Source organism: Dipodomys merriami, unplaced genomic scaffold, assembly GCF_024711535.1.
Source record: "Dipodomys merriami isolate MVZ:Mamm:240054 unplaced genomic scaffold, mDipMer1.0.p SCAF_761, whole genome shotgun sequence".
Lineage (NCBI taxonomy): Eukaryota > Metazoa > Chordata > Mammalia > Rodentia > Heteromyidae > Dipodomys > Dipodomys merriami.
In genome coordinates, this window is record NW_027206359.1 from 313,158 (window position 1) to 331,147 (window position 17,990).

The 17,990-nt window shown below is 40.2% G+C and overlaps 1 long non-coding RNA gene across 2 annotated transcripts; it reads left to right on the forward strand.

The window, feature by feature from the left end:
* Positions 1-14,034: 14,034 nt before the first annotated feature.
* LOC138818462 (uncharacterized) lies at positions 14,035-15,475 on the forward strand. Of its 2 annotated transcripts, XR_011369143.1 has the most exons (4): positions 14,035-14,262; positions 14,692-14,756; positions 14,867-14,977; positions 15,365-15,475. It is a non-coding gene; the product is annotated as an uncharacterized lncRNA (long non-coding RNA). The 2 variants fall into 2 exon arrangements; XR_011369142.1 differs by having other exon boundaries at positions 14,692-14,977.
* Positions 15,476-17,990: the final 2,515 nt, after the last annotated feature.

Below are 17,990 nucleotides of genomic sequence, written 5' to 3' on the forward strand. Positions count from 1 at the left end.
TCAATAGCTATGTATATATGATCATATAAGATCATGCTGAGCAAAATGAACTCCTAGATATGGAAACAGAGGTTTTTCTTTGTGGTTGTTGTTTTTAATGTACAATGTGATTTCTTTTTTTTCATTTGTGTTTTTCCCCTATGTTTTATTCCCTGTTGTATTTGATTTCAGGACCCTGTGTATTGTATATACATTTATCTTAATTTGTCAAGGGAAGAGGAACAACAAAATGATGAGACAAAGGGCAAACCAGTGCAATAGCAATACTCACAAGACAATATGTTGGAAATTTACATTACAACTTGTGAGGGGTATTGGAGTGAAGGAAAAGTGTGAGAAAAATAAGGGGGGAGGTAAAAAAGTTCGACATGTTATGTATTTACTACCTTACAGTTACTGCAACTCCTTCAATACATCACCTTGACAATAAAATTAAATAAAAAAATAAGCACATAAAATATAATTTCACTGTATTGGTATAGTAAAATTATTCTATGTGTATTAACTTTTTAAAAAATGAATACTATTTGGCATCTATTTGAATTCATTACCCCTTCTTTTCAGAGGGTCATCAACTTGAATGTTATACAATATTTTCACAATATACTTGCCATTATATTGAAAAAAACATAATTTTAGTATTGTCCCATAGTAAAACAGAAAAGTTTAATTCTATGGAAACTGCTAACTTTTAAAACTGAATAAGAGGACAAAATACATATTTTCTTCAAAATTCCTATGACTACTAACTACTCATTTTCAAATTCTGAACGTTCTGTACCAGAGACATTCAAAACAGTACCTGTTTGCATGTTACTTAATTCTGCAATAGATGCAAATTCCAATGGGGTGGTACATATTGAGAAGTCAACAGAAAAAATAGCCACATTCTGGTAGAGGATAAAACTATAAAATATCTGTAATAATTAATTCCTCAAGAGTAAACATTTGTTCATCAGAGTAAGCTATTATTTCTATGACCAACAATCCCACACTTTTATGTCATAAAGTTATCCTAACCCAACAGTTTACAACTTGTAATGTGCATGTTAATATTCCCTAAACTTACAATATGACTAGCTTATCATTATTGTGAAAAAATACTACACTTCTGCTAATGTGATGCCCTTCCTCTTGTGGAAAGAACACTACACTAAACTTTGCTGCAACATTTCCCCCCCAGTAGTATTCTTGAAATCAGAACACTTGCAAATATTTATATTTATTTTTAATCTATTATAGATATTCCAGAGACTAAGATCGGAAGATTATGGTTCAAAGCCCACCCAGGCAGGAAGTTTCCTTAGATTCTTTTCTCCAATAAACTGCTCAAGAAAAGCCAGACACAAGTGACACTGAGGTTGAAGTGGTAGGGCATGAGCCTTGAGCAAAAACAGGCTCAGAGAGAATGGCCAGGCCAAGAGTTCAAGCCCTAGGACAAAACAAAAAACAAAAACAAAATAAAAACAAACCCCAACCCTAGCATTTTTCTCATTGTATACAGAGGCACATAATTAAGGAAATTGCTTCCTGTGTTACAAATAGATAGAAGAACCAAGATGTCACACACTTGCTCTCTTCACACCATGTTACACCAAAGCCTCAAAAAGTTGCTTTTTCTAAATTTATAAATTGGTATCATCCATTTGTCGGCAACTCTGTCCAGATTATTCACGTTATCATTTTATACATGAACTGATGGAATTATGTATTAACTAAGTTCTAATTATACCTTGCTTGAAAGAATATTTTAGGCAAATAGAATGCCAGAATCATTTGTGAATTTGTCAATTAAACCCTCTACTTAAAAAGAATTTTGTAGTATTCTATAGAATATGAAATTACAAACAAAACCAAAATATTTATTTTAAATCTAAATTCTAATTTAGCAAAGTCTACAAAGTCTTACATTAGATGAACTTTGCTATTTCTCCAGGTTTAAACTTTTGTAAGTCTTCAAGATTTCTTTGGAATCCAACAGAATGATACTTACTTTTTCAAATTTTTGGTTGGGAAATCATGAGCCATTTCACATCTAGGAATATTCTGTAAAGAAGAGAGTATTAAAAACACAACTGAAGATTATAAATGACTTACATTTCAATAGGAAACGACTTCTCAAAACATAATGACAAAATTATCCCAAACTTCTAACTGTGAATCCCTTTCTTGTTATTTGGTATGTTTCATTGAGACAAAATTATACTACCTGGTCCAGGGAAGGTATCACTATGTAATTACACTCTCTAATCTCCTGTCTTAGTCTGAGTGCTAGAATTCCAGGCTTGTATCACATTGCCCTGCCATAGTTTGTTGGTTTATTTAATCTAGATACAGACTAGCGATTCTGAACTTCTCCAATGATATTATTCACTAGACTGACTGCTCAGACTGTTTATGTACTATTTTCAAAGATGTTCTAATATTTGACACAGTATATGAACATTTTCAGATGCACCTGCAGGGGTCTCTGATTCATTCCTCATTGGATCTGATCCCTTTAATAATGATTACATGACTTTCTTACTATCTCTGGTCCCTACTTATGTAATATACTCAAACATTTTTGAAGAAAGTTCACTTGAGGACTTTCTCATAGTAAAAATTATCATTTGATCTAGTCTTACTCAGGACATATTTTCTATTGTTTTCTAACTTTTCTGCACATTCTGAGAGTTGTTTCATTTGTGTATGTGTGTTTGCACATAGAAGTGTCTCTGTGTGTATGTGTATGTTTGTATGCAAAATCCTCAAGCTCTTATTCAACAATCTTGCTCATGACTAGTATTCCATCACTTGAGGCAACCTTCCAATCCAGGTTTTTGGTTGGTTAATTATAGATAGTGTCTCAGAGACTGTTCTTCCCAGGCTGGATGCACACTCAACTTTCCAGTCTCCTTTATATTCTTAGGTTTTATTTTTCCAGGAGTATCAACTTTTTTTTTTTCTTTGATCCGGTCATGGGGCCTGAACTCTGGGCCAGGCGCTGTCCCTCAGCTCTTCAGCTCAAGGCTAGCACTCTACCACTTGAGCCACAGCACCACTGCCAGCTTTTTTCTTTTTGCTTATGTGGTGCTGAGGAATCGAACTCAGGGCCTCAGGCATGCAAGGCAAGTGCTCTACCACTGAGCCACCTTCCCACCCCAGGAGTATCGCAACGATCCAGCACTCTCCACCCGAGCAGAGAGGTTCCATCCCACCAAAGCCGCTCGGCGCCAGCAGCGCGACAAAGGGTCCTGTTTGCAGACCACCCACCCACCCGATCACGATCGCAACGACCCGGCGGGGTCACTCGGGCCCCAGAGGTACGGAGAAGAAGCTGCCTGAGCATGGACACTCTTGACCCGACAGCTTCAACAGAGGCAGAGACAGAAAAGAATGACACAGAGCCACCACCGCCCAACCCAGCCCGGATTGCAACAACAACTGACGACCTACACCACACAGAAACAACCAGCTCCAGGGTGAGTACCCCACAGGGGAAGTGTATCCCTCAAGGGAGACCAGAGCTGGAGGGAATCCCCAGAACCTGACCTAGACACCCTACCCCAGCACCCGGACCACAGGACCCACTAAAACTGGGAACTGTTTGAGAGCTCCACCAGCCCGTGGAGCACACTCAGCTGGCCAGGCTAGAGCAAGAGCACCCCTGGAAGGGAGCTTAAATGCCCAAGCCAGGAACAGCGCCCCTGGGTCAAGACTACCAACAGTAGAAGAAATTTGAACTGTGTCCCCCAGGCTGTATAACCTAGGTGGTATACACATCAGCACAGGCCTAACGAGTGCGCTCCAGGCTGCATAACCTAGGTGGTATACACATCAGCACAGGCCTAACAAGCGTGCTCCAGGCTGGGGCCGGAACCAGACCCGGGGATCCGGCGCCTGAACAAAACAACCAACTCCTCCCAATTGAAGTAAAAAGCTGAGCATACGCCTCAACAGAGGGGAGAAAACCAGGAAACAACACTCCCCCGGGAAGCACGCCTGTGACAACAAAAGACCTGGAGGCCCAGGACAAGAGAAGCCCAAACCCCACCAAAACTCCACCCATATACCCTAGACTGGGAATTGGGCAACACAGGCTGCCAGCACCTGATAGTAAGCAGGAGCTCAGACTGTTAAGGCAGCTCAGCAATAGAGTGATAGTCTTGGATGTATGAGGCCCTGGATCTGATTCCTCAGCATCACAAAAGCAAAAAGGGTCAGAAGTGGTGCTGTGACTCAAACGGTAGGGTGCCAGCCTTGAGCTGAAAAGCTGAGGGACAGCACCCAAACCTAGAGTTCAAGCCCACAACCAGCCCAAAACAAATAAACAAAAACACATCAGGAGCCCATAGCAGACTCCACCATTTGGGAGAATGCATCCAGAGCATCTGTTCTTCACAAGAGCACCCGTAGGAGCCAACACAAGCAGTCTAGGCTGCTCAACCCTTCCAAAGGCGGGAACTGCCAGCAATCTACAGCAGAGAGCTGAGAATCCTAAGTAAGTCAGAATAGCAGCTAGAAATAGGCTCCCAACAGGACCCAGATCAGGCACAGACTCTCTCTACCAATACAGAATCAGCAACCAAGCAAAGACAGACACACCAAAACAAAATTGAAGAGCAGTCTCCTGAACCTCCATGCGAAAATCACAGAGAAAAATCACAAGGTTTACTATCACCCAGGACAGCAAGCTCACCTCAAAAGCCAGCAGCCACACAGGGGAGAGCCCCAGTGGGAGCAAAGCAGGAATGGAAGACAAAGGCTACTTCCAAGGGTTGCTGGAGGCAATGACTCAAGAAATAAAGCGAGAAATTGATCAGAAATTGAAAGAGCACAAGGATGAACTATCCAAAGAGATACAGGGTATCAAACAAGAGATGCATGCAAAAATAGAAGCTGCACAAACCTCAGTAAGAAGTGAGATAAACGCCAAATTAGAGGTAATGCATACCTCATTGAGAGGTGAGATCAGTACTCTGAGAACCAACATTGAATCCAGAAAGGGATCCATTTCCTCCATGCAAACCACAATAGAAGCCACTGTCAACAGAGTGAATGAAATGGAAGGTAGAGTGTCAGATACAGAAGACAGAATACACCAACTGGACCAAAAAGTGACAGATATGGAAAAATCACTCAAATTAAACCAAAGGGATATTCAAGAGCAAGCAGATAATGCTAAAAAATTTAACCTTCGCATAATTGGAGTGGACGAAGGTGAGTAATTCCAGAGCTAGGGAATGCAACACCTGTTTAACAATATAATCAATGAAAATTTTCCCCACCTCAAAAACGACCATCTTAACTACATCACAAAAGCTTATCGAACACCCAACAAGCAAGACCCCAGGAGAAACACTTCTAGACACATTATAGTAAAAATGATAGATCTGAATAATAAGGAAACAATCCTGCATGCAGCAAAAATGAAGAAGGAGCTATACTACAATGGGAAAAAATAAGAATTACTGCAGATCTCTCCACACAAACAATGAATGCAAGAAAAGCCTGGGAAAGCACCATACGAGCCCTGAGAGCCCATAACTGCCAACCCAGACTGATCTACCCGGCAAAGCTAGCATTCACATTTGATGGAGAACTGAAAACTTTTAATAGCAAAGAAAAACTAAATGAATACATAAACATTAAGCCAGCATTACAAAGAATTCTAAGAGGGGGGACACAACCTGAAGAAAGCAGCCAGGAACTGGGGCCTGCCCCAAACAGGCGTTACTCAAAGTCTAACTGAGCAAGCACAGGAGGAAAGGAAAGAAGAAAAACTTAGGAAAACGGAATGGCAGGGACAACAATGCATCTCTCTATACTTTCTCTTAATATAAATGGGCTGAATTCGCCAATTAAAAGAAAACGAACTGAGGACTGGATAAGAAAACAAGAACCATCCATCTGTTGCCTTCAGGAGACCCACCTCTCAGCCAAACATACAAACAAACTCAGAGTGAAGGGGTGGAAAAGGATCTACCAATCAAACGCCCCCAGTAAGAAAGCAGGTGTAGCTATCCTGATATCTGACAAAATAAACTTTTCATTAAAATCAGTACAGAAAGACAAGGACAGACACTACATATTAATAAAGGGAACAATCCAAGAGGAGGATATAACCATCATCAACTTATATGCCCCAAATATTGGTGCACCCAGATATGTCAAACAAATGCTCTCAAACTTACAGAATAAAATAGATCCCAATATGATAATACTAGGAGACTTTAACACACCACTCTCACCAAAGGACAGGTCTAACAAACAGAGGATTGGCAAAGAAGCCACCGAATGAAGAGAGGCCATACTCCAAGCGGAATTAACTGACATCTACAGAGTATTTCACCCTAAAACAACACAGTACACATTCTTCTCAGCAGCTCACGGAACTTTCTCCAAAATAGACCATATCATAGTTCATGCAAGGAACTTAAGCAAATACAAAGGGATCGACATAATCCCCTGTATCCTATCTGACCACAGTGGAATCAAGCTAGCTCTCAATAACAAAGCATACCGCAGAAATTTCTCCAATACATGGAAATTGAACAGCACACTCCTTAACAATGCCTGGATAACAGAAGAGATCAGAGAAGAAATAAAGCATTTCCTACAACTCAATGAAAATGAAAACACCTCACAAAGAAACTTGTGGGACACAGCAAAAGCAGTCCTGAGGGGCAAATTTATTGCCCTCAGTGCCCACATCAAGAGAATGGAGACAGACCAAGTAAATAATCTCATGTTGCAATTAAAACAGCTAGAAAAACAGGAAAAAAATGGGACCTAAAGCTACTAGAAGAAGCCAGATAACCAAATTAAAAGCAGAGATTAACCAATTAGAAAATCAGAAAACCATAACCAAAATAAACCATACAAAAAGCTGGTTCTTTGAAAAAATAAACAAAATTGATGGCCCATTGGCTAGATTGATTAAACAAAGAAGAGAGGAAACCCATATTAATAGGATTAGGGATGGCACGGGAAACATCACCACACGTACCCAAGATATCCAAACAATTCTAACAGACTACTTTCAAAAGCTATACTCTCTAAAGGAAGAAAATCGGGCAGAAATGGATGCATTTTTAGAGAAATACAAGTTGCCCAAACTGAGCAAAGAAGAAGTTAACCAATTAAATAAGCCAATATCCTATAATGAGATACAGGAAGCTATCAAAAGTCTTCCAACAAAAAAAAGCCCAGGACCAGATGGATTCACAGCAGAATTCTATAAGACAAGAACTAATACCCATACTCCTCAAGCTCTTCAGAGAAACAGAGAAGGAAGGAGCTATCCCAAACTCATTCTACGAAGCCAATATCACACTCATCCCCAAACCAGGCAAAGACCCAACCAAAAAGGAGAATTACAGGCCAATCTCCTTGATGAACACAGATGCAAAGATCCTTAACAAGATTCTAGGTAACAGAATCCAGAAACACATAAAAAAAAATAATTCACTATGACCAGGTAGGCTTCATCCCAGAGACACAGGGATGGTTTAACATACGTAAGTCAATAAATGTAATCCAACATATCAACAGAGCCAAGGTCAAGAATCACATGATTATCGCCACAGATGCAGAAAAGGCCTTTGACAAAATTCAACATTCATTCATGCAAAAAGCTCTGGAGAAAATAGGAATAGAAGGAACATTTCTAAATACAATAAAAGCCATTTATGACAGACAAATAGCCAATATTATACTTAAAGGGGAAAAGCTACAACCAATTCTCCTAAAATCAGGAACAAGGCAAGGATGCCCACTGTCTCCACTCCTCTTCAATATAGTCCTAGAACCCTTAGCCAGGGCAATAAGGCAAGAAAAAGACATTAAAGGGATCCGCATAGGGAAAGAAGAAGTTAAACTATCCCTTTTTGCAGGCGACATGATACTATACCTCCACGATCCCAAAAACTCCATCCCCAAACTCTTAGAAATCATAAATCACTTCGGCAAAATAGCAGGATACAAAATAAACCCACAAAAATCAGTTGCCTTCCTATACACTGATAATGTACAGGAAGAGAGGGAAATAAAGGGAGCAACCCCATTCACAATAACCTCCCGAAAAATAAAATATTTAGGAATTAACCTAACCAAAGATGTAAAAGAACTATTTAATGAGAACTATAAAAAGTTAAAGAAAGAAATTGCAGAAGACACTAGGAAATGGAAAGACCTCCCATGCTCCTGGATAGGCCGACTTAATATAGTAAAGATTGTAATACTTCCAAAACTAATATACAAATTCAACGCAATTCCTATTAAAATCCCAATGACGTACATCACTGAAATACAGAAAACAGTCCAAAAATTCATATGGAACAACAAAAGACCTAGAATAGCCAAAACAATTCTAGGGGATAAAGACAATATGGGAGGGCTATCCATGCCGAACTTCAAACTCTACTACAGAGCTATAATAACAAAGACAGCATGGTACTGGCACAAAAACAGACCCGAAGACCAATGGAACAGAATAGAAGATCCAGAAATAAATCCACAGGCCTGCAGCCAGCTGATATTCGACAAAGGAGCCAAAGACATACAATGGAAGAAACACAGCCTCTTCAACCGCTGGTGCTGGGAAAACTGGGCAGCCACATGCAGAAAACTAAAAGTGGACCCCAGCCTATCACCATGCACCAACATCAACTCAAAATGGATTAAAGACCTTAACATTAAACCTGAATCTCTGAAACTACTGCAGGACAGAGTAGGAGAGACACTTGAACTAATAGGCACACTAAGGAACTTCCTGAACAGAGTCCCAGGGTCACAACAAATTGGAGAGAGACTCGACAAATGGGACTACCTTAAAATAAAAAGCTTCTGCACAGATAAAGCTATCGCAACCAAGCTAGAAAGACAACCAACTAATTGGGAAAAAATATTTACCAGCAATATATCAGACAAGGGGTTAACATCTTGTATATACAGGGAACTCAAGAAACTAATCCCTCCCAAACCCAACAAACCAATTACTAAATGGGCAAGGGAACTAAAGAGGGACTTCTCAAATGAAGAAATAAAAATGGCAAAGAAACACATGAGGAAATGTTCATCATCCCTGGTGGTGAAGGAAATGCAAATAAAGACAACCCTGAGATACCACCTTACCCCAGTCAGAATGTCCCACATCCACAAATCAGCCAATGACAAATGCTGGAGGGGATGTGGAGAACGAGGAACGCTATTACACTGCTGGTGGGAATGTACACTCATACAACCACTTTGGAAAGCAGTCTGGAGGGTCCTTAGAAAGCTAAAGATTGACCTCCCTTAAGACCCAGTCATACCACTTCTAGGCATCTACCCTGAACAACAGGAACCAATATACAAGGACACGTGCACCTCCATGTTTATTGCAGTACTGTTCACAATAGCTAGGATATGGAAACAACCTAGATGCCCCACCACAGATGAATGGATCCAAAAATTGTGGTATCTATACACAATGGAATATTATGCAGCCATTAGAAATGACAAAATAATGGCATTTGCAGGGAAATGGATGGAGCTAGAAGGAATCATGTTGAGCGAGGTAAGCCAAGAACGAAGAGACAAACAGTACATGGTTTCCCTGATAAGTGGATGATGAATCCAAAATGTTAGGTGATATGACAAAACTAACAGGACTTAAGAAACAAAGAACTCCCACTCATCTGGTTGAACCACTACTAAATATCCCCATGCTGCTGATCACATATATGGTATATAACATATGAGCACCGTTATATATTATAGACTGTGATAGACAATTTGCCCCAGGAAAGTTAGAATGAACTTGTGACTTTAAATGAGCATCATTATTCCACAATACTGTGAATTTCCGGAAATTAAGTAATCACTTAATCACAATCAAAAAAAAAAAAAAAAAGAACCTTGGGGAAGGGAGGGCGGGAGGGGATGGTAGGGGGAAAACAATGGAGGGGGTAACAATGTTCAAGAGGAAGTGGAAGTGTACTCATTACCTCACTCATGTAACTGTAACCCTCTGTATAGTATCTTTACAATAAAAAAATTTAAATAAATAAAATAAAATAAAAAGCCGGAAGTGGTGCTACGGCTCAGGTGGTAGAGCGCTAACCTTGAGCTGAAGAGCTGAGGGACAGCGCCCAGGCCCAGAGTTCAGGCCCCATGACCGGATCAAAAAAAAAAAAAAAAAAAGAAATGTACCAGTTTTCTTGCCCATGTAATTGTAACTCCTCTGTATGGTATTCTCACAATTAAAAAAAAAAAAGACTGAAAAGCTCAGAAGACATTTTGCTTTTACAGGCATGGTTCAACTAAAACCAGAAAACAGTTCTTTACATTTATATAAACTATTATATCTAGTGAGGATTTAAAAAGTTTTAGCATATATATTTTAAATTTTATGTCAAAATATTTGTTTATTTTTAATTTTTGTCAGTTGTGGGGTTTGAAATCTGGGCCTGGACATTGTCCTTCAGCTCTTCACCTCAGGACTAGTGCTCTACCATTTGAACCACTGCCAGTTTTCTGGTGGCTCATTGGAGATAAGAGTCTCACGGACTTTCCTGCGTAGGCTGGCTTTGAATCATGATTCTCAGCTCTCAGACTCCTTACTAGCTAGGATTACAAATATGAACCACTGGCACCTACCTACATAATTATATTTTGCACATTTATGAGGTATGGTGTGGTAATCCCATTCATTTATATCTTGTGCAATTATCAAGCTATATCATATCCATTAGTTTCTGTGTGTAACATTTCTTTTTAATGAGACTGCTCAACCCTTATCTTTTCACTGTGATGAAATATATATTCTTAACTATAATCACTTTGCTTCTTGTGGTATACAATTAATATATTTACTTTTAGTCATGGAAGTCCGCTAATTAAGGTTATATAAAACATGAATTGTAAAGTGAAAAAAATGGTTCCATTACTTGTTTTATCAAAACAATTATGCCCTTTTTCAATTATATTTCTGTGGGAATGTGTAATATTCATTGATTTAACAGTTAAAATTGATAACAGTTGATTCAAACTTGTATTTGAAGATTGCACACAACAAAAATATACTTCCACTTTCTTCTACCACATAATTAAAATAACAGTATAGCAAAGCTTGGTGTTAGAGGCTCATGTGTAGAATCCTAGAAACTCAGGAGGCTAAGAACTGAAGATTTTGTTTCAATGTCAGTCTAACCAGACAAAATTTGAAAACTTGACTCAGACATATACTAGTTATTGCAAATAAGGGAAACCATGGGACCTATGCATCTTTGGGCCTGGCTTACTTCACTTAATATAATTTTTCCAAGTCTTTCTATTTCCTAAAAAATGGGGCAATGTCATTCTTTCTGATGGAGGCATAGAATTCCATTGTGTATATATACCAATTTTCTTGATCCATTCATCTACTGAGGGGCATCTGGGTTGGTTCCATATCTTAGCTATGGTGAATAATGCTGCAATAAACATAGTCGTGCTGGTAGCTTTAGTGTGGTCTTGTTTGTGATCATTTCGGTAAATGCCCAAAAGTGGGATTGCTGGGAAACAGGGGAGCTCCATGTGGAGTCTTTTGAGGAACCTCCATACTGTTTTCCAAAGTGGTTGAACAAGTTTACACTCCCACCAACAATGCAGTATAGTTCTCTTCTGTCCACATCCCCTCCAGCATTTGTTGTCATTAGAGTTCTTGATTATAAACGCACTCATTATCTTGCCCATGTAATTTTAACCCTTCTGTACAATATTTTCACAATAAAAAAATAAAAAATACAAAAATAATGTGAAAACTTATCTCCAATTATCCAGCAAGAAGGAGAAGGTAAAGATGTGGCTTAAGGAATAGTGTCATCACCCATGAGCAAAAAATACAATGGAGACCATTAAACATAGAGTTCAAGCCCTAAAAATTGCATATACACAGAAGACAACAATAAAAAGTACTGTGAACATCAATAATGAAAACAAAATAGTAGAAAAGATAATGAGAAATGTTGTGTTAACATCTGGAGGACAGAAAGCATTTGACAGAATTTTGTTTCATGAGAGGGAAAAATCAAAGTCTCATTTGTACAATCTCATTGTATCTATTTCTGTTGAAACCTGGCTATTGGGTAACGTGAAAGTGTAGATTGGATTACCTGACATAGCAGACATTGCCTGTGACTATACACCATCCCACTCTGCAAAAATCTAAACTTGTGCTTGTTAATTTAAATAAAACCTCATGTTAGAGACTGTTTGATTCACATAGACAAGGGTCCTTATTTTGAGGCTTCAGACCAGTGCTTTTGTTTATAACAACTCCTGCTTTACGCCCTTCTTAGCTGGCACCAAGCCAAGACTTTGAGCTATAGACCCCACTGCCTTAATCCCTCCCTTTCTCCAGCTAAAACTCATTTCACATGCTATCTATGTCTTTTTTTTTTTTTTTTTTTTTTTTTTGCTATCTATGTCTTAGCATTAGTTGTTTTCTTTCTAATCCCCACCAGAAAACTCTTATATACATGTAAATCTACTATAAATAACCTAGGTAGAAAAGGTAGTAAGTGTTTAGCATTGGCTGAGGCTCTCATCTGTAGATTTGCTCCTTAATAAATCTGTGCTACACTATCTCTTCTCCATGGCTTTTGAGTCTGACAACTGATTGGTTTGGTTTGATGTAATCCCATTTATCCAGACTTACTTTGATTTGTTGTGCTTCGCGATCTTTGGAAGTTTTGACCTATGCCAAGGGGCCCTCGTGTTTCCCCTAACGCTTCCTATAACATTTTCAAGGAATCTGGACTTACAATGAGGTCTTCGATCCATTTGGAATTGATTCTGGTGCAGGGGGATATATAAGGATATAACTACAGTTTTCTGTGTACAGCCAATTCTACCAGCACAATTTTTTGAAGAGGCTGTTGAGGAGCTTGAGGCCTGAGTGACTCCATCTTGAGCTAGATGTCATCTTCTGAAGTATGAGTTATGCAGCTGACCATGAGCCCAGCCTGGGAATGAACAGAAGAAGCAATTCCTTGGCAACTAGGAACATAAACTATCCTTGGGGAAACCGCAGGCAGGCAGGTGCTGGAGGGCATGGTGACCCCCGCAGTTAGGCCACAGATGGTGTTTGTTTAAAAAAGGAACCCTGCAGTTTAGCAAGTGTGTCCTTGAGACTCCCTGTGGTGCAAGCCAACCAGTTTAAAGTACTTCAACCCTCTGATCTAACCAACAACCTGTTTCTGCTTTGTAGTGCGCCAATCATACTATAAAATTGTATTAAGAGTTTCCCTGCGATGTGTTATAATTTGTTGTAAGATGCTATGATGTATACAAAGTCCCTGCCTTCCCTAAAAATTGTATAAAAAGTACTATAACCCTGGTCTTGGGGCCTCTCAGCGTCATGGGCTGTGGGGGGACCAAGTTCCAGCTTGCAATAAAGACTCCTTTGCTTTTACATTGTTGATGGTCTCTGGTGGTCTTTTGGGTAAGGATTTCCAAATTCAGTTTTACATTTGGTGCATTGGCCGGGAATCCCCCCAAAGCCCACCCAGACGCCTTAACCAAGGAGTCATGAGAAGCCCGGCAAGTAAGTAGAGGCATTGCCATTCTGAAATCATCTGGTATTTGAGTTCCCTGCAGGTTCTGTATTGGGGTTGGCAAGAGGTCTTGGCGGACGTGCTATAAGACAGCCAACGGGGCCGGTGGGAGTTGTCCCTCAGATCTCCTGGGGGGTAAACTATCCACTAGTGCAGAAGCTTGAGTCTGGCACTTTCTGACTGATAATTTACAGGGTAGGCTATCCACTAGTGCGGGGTCCGGCACTTTCTGACTGATAGTGTACAGGGTAGACTGTCCACTAGTGTGGACATTTGGGCCCATTTGTAGTCCAGCACATTCTGATTGACAGTCTACAATGCACATGCTGTGAACATGTCTTGTCTCAGGGTTCAGTGTTTTGTCTGTGTGTCTTTTGGAATTCTTGGAATGTTTCTCCTCCCAGATTCATCCTGATGCAAGGGCTCAGAGGAGACTGGCTAACACCCCCTTAATATCTGTTTCTCTGTAGCTCCTTCTTTTTTTATGAAACTGCCACTGACCACCTGCAAGTGGCACCAGCAAGATCTTAGCCTCGGGCCTTAGCCCAGGGGGTCTGAGTACGGGGGAGAACCTGTCAGTCTGAGGGGACAGCCACTAGGAACTTCTTTCCCTTGCCCCAAGATGACTGGGAATTCTCCTCTGCCTTGGAAGGCTCCTGGGTCAATGTTTGCAGGAATCTAAAAGAAAAATCCTCCCGAGGTGAGTAGAGGGGGTCCGAGTCCCCTGGTAAGTGAGTGGTGTTGAGATGTTGCCCCATTCACTGAGACCTGATTTCGTCTTTGTGGCCACTTGTCTGTCTTGTTTACTTTGGTGTGTTTTCTGTTCTATGTTTTCTGAGGTAGGGAAGTTCTGGGTGAGAGTGGCAGGCTCACTCAGCAAACTCTGGATTCAGCTTGAGAACAGCACAGATTTCTGGGGGCCCATTAGTCCCCAACTCAGCCTTTGGTTGTTGTTTTGTCTAGTTCCGTTTTAGAATTGGTACCAGTTTTAAATGTGAATCCTTGGTTTTTGTGTTTATCAGTGTTTTTGATATTTATTTGAACATCTCTGGGGGAATAAAAGTCTCAGCCTCTGGCTGGGCTTGGTCACAGATCTGCTAAGTCTCCCTCCCCCCTTCTTTTGTTACAGCAGCCAAGAGGAGGGGCATGGACAAGCCTCAGGTGCACCTTCTCCTGGTGGAGGCTGCTGGAGAGGTTAGGGTGTAGATAGCAGTGAGCCTGGTCTGGACTTTCAGCTGCTCCAGACAGCTTAACAATTTGTAAAGTGCTTTTGTCAAAATTGGGTAAAAATCAGGCCCGTTCAGTTTCAGGTGACCCCCTCACCCAGCCCTCCTCCAACAGAAGGGATTCAAAAGACTGATTAGTGAAATACCTTGCTAAACAAGCAAGCCCTGGAAAAATGAAGCTCAACAAAGGTACTTCGTTTAAAAGAAATATTGTCTTAAAATTTTTTTAAAAACTTTAGAAAATGTACGTACAACTGATTTTGAGTTTTTGTGTGCTTTAAGATCTGTGTGAGTGTTTTGTATGTGTTTATGAACATGTTCAAGGTAAGAGTTGTCAGCATGCTGTAACAATGGGTGAGTTTAAGTTTAAAATTCAAAAGGTTATGAGGTTTGGACATTACCAAAAATTTTAAGGAATCTTCACATTGTTTTTAACGGTTTTTTAAAGATTCTTTAACTTAAAAATTAGAAAATCTGGTGTTGAGTTCTAATTTTATTCCCTTGTGGTCAGAGAGAATGCAAGGTTTCTGAATTTGGACAAGTTTGCTTTGTGGCCTAAAATGTGGTCTATTTTAGAAAATGTTCCATGTGCTGTTGAGAAAAACGTGTATTCTTGTGGAGAGCTGCGGGAGCCACGACCAAAGACAGCCAGGCAGTAAGGCGTGGCCACAAAAGCAACATTGTAGCTCCTTGGTAAGATGGCGCTGGCTCCCGCCTTCTGTCTTCCCAGTGACAAGTGCTCTCTGTAAAAACAACTCCTTATATGGCTATGACTTGGTTCCTAGTTTGCTTCCGTGTTTGCGACCCTATGGGTATATGCCAAGTGGTGCTTCAGGATTGGCCATCCAGGAGACTTATAACCAGAGCGCGGGGGCGGGGGGGGGGGGGGACAGAGAAGCAGGAAGAAGCGGGCAGAAGAAGCAGGAGAGAAGATGTTGTAAAAGGTCCTGAATAAACCACATTGAGAAGAATCCCGGGTCGCGTCTTCCTTGCTGGTCGAGGTGGTCGCAACATATTCTTATGCTGCTGGGTGAAATTTTCGGCAGATGTCTGTTAAATCTAGTTGATCTTTGCAGTTGTTTAGATCTGCGGTTTCTTTGTTGAGTTTTTGCTGAGTTGATCTATCTAGTTGGGAAAGTGGTGTGTTAAAATCCCCAACAATTAATGTCTTTGGATCTATGTAGGATTTGAAGGAAAGTAGTGTTTCTTGGATAAATTTGGGTGCTCCGTTGTTTGGTGAATAGATATTTAGAATTGTAATATCCTCCTGAAGGAGAGATCCCTCAATTAGTATGTAGTGACATTCTTTGTCTCTTCTCACGAATTTTAATTTGAAGTCTATTTTATCTGATATTAGGATTGCAATTCCTGCCTGTTTATGGGGGCCATATCACCTTGCACCAGAATCAACTCCAAATGGATCAAAGACCTCGATTCAAAGCAGACACTCTGAAAACATTACAGGATGCAATAGGAGAAACGCTAGGTCTCCTTGGCACAGGCTGAAAATTTTTTTTTTTAATTTTATTTTATTTATTTGAGAACATACTGTACAGAGGGGCTACAATTACATGGGCAGGATGATGCATACATTTCTTACCAAGCATTGCAGCCTCCTCCTTTGTTTACCCTTCACCTCCCTTCCCCGCCTCTCCCCTCCCCCCACCCAATTATACCCCCTCCCCCCCCCACACCGACATTGTAAAGCTGGTTTTGACATGACATTTTGTACTTCTCATTGTTGCAACAGGTCCACCTGAATCCTTAAACAACTTGTTTGTCCCCATCTCCTCAACATGTTATACTGACATCAAATATAGTGAAAGCGGGGATTACACTGTGGGGGAGGGACATACAAAGCAACAAAGAAATAATCTTATAAATGCGTTAGAAACACATGCATGAAAGAAACGAAAACATTAAAATACATAGTTAAGGGTTCATTTTCCTAACATCACATTATCTGACCTTTTCCACTTGACTCATACCTATACTATATATTGCAAATAAGGGAAACCATGGGAACTATGCTTCTTTGGGCCTGGCTTACTTCACTTAATATAATTTTTTCCAAACCTTTCCATTTCCTAACAAATGGGGAAATGTCATTCTTTCTGATGGAGGCATAGAATTCCACTGTGTATATATATCACATTTTCTTGATCCATTCATCTACTGAGGGGCATCTGGGTTGGTTCCATATCTTAGCTATGGTAAATAATGCTGCAATAAACATAGTTGTGCTGGTAGCTTTAGTGTGGTCTTGTTTGTAAACATTTGGGTAAATGCCCAAAAGTGGGATTGCTGGATCATAGGGGAGATCTATGTGAAGTCTTTTGAGGAACCTCCATACTGCTTTCCAAAGTGGTTGAACAAGTTTACATTCCCACCAACAATGAAGTAAGATTCCTTTCTGTCCACATCCCCTCCAGCATCTGTTGTTGTTAGAGTTCTTGATTTTTGCTGTTCTAACTGGAGTGAGGTGATATCTCAATGTTGTTTTGATTTGCATTTCTTTTATTGCTAGGGATGTTGAACATTTCTTCATGTGTCTATTGGCTATCCTTCTTTCTTCTTCAGAGAAGCTTCTCTTTAAGTATTTCGCCCACTTATTTATTGGGCAGTTGTTTCTTTGAGGATTTGTTGTTGGGTGGTTTAATTTTTTGAGTTCCAAGTATATTTTAGATATGAGACCCTTGTCTGTTGTATGGCTAGTAAAGATCTTCTCCCAATCGGTGGGCTTTCTATTGATCTTGCCAGCTATGTCATTTGCCCTGCAGAAGCTCTGCAATCTTATGCAATCCCATTTGTCTAACCTTTCTTTGATTTGTTGTGCTTCCGGATCTCTATTCAGAAAATTTCGGCCTGAGCCAAGGAGACCTAGGGTTTCTCCTATTCCATCCTGTAATGTTTTCAGAGTGTCTGCTTTGAGTTCAAGGTCTTTGATCCATTTGGAGTTGATTCTGGTGCAGGGTGATATATAAGGATCTAGCTTTAGTTTTCTACATGTAGTTAACCAATTTTGCCAGCACCATTTACTGAAGAGGCTGTCTTTCTTCCATTCTATTGTTTTAGCTTCCTTATCGAAGATTAGATGGCTATAGGTCTGTAGGTTCATTTCTGGGTTTTCAATTCTATTCCATTGGTCCTGAGGTCTGTTCTTATGCCAATACCAAGCTGTTTTGATTACTATGGCTTTATA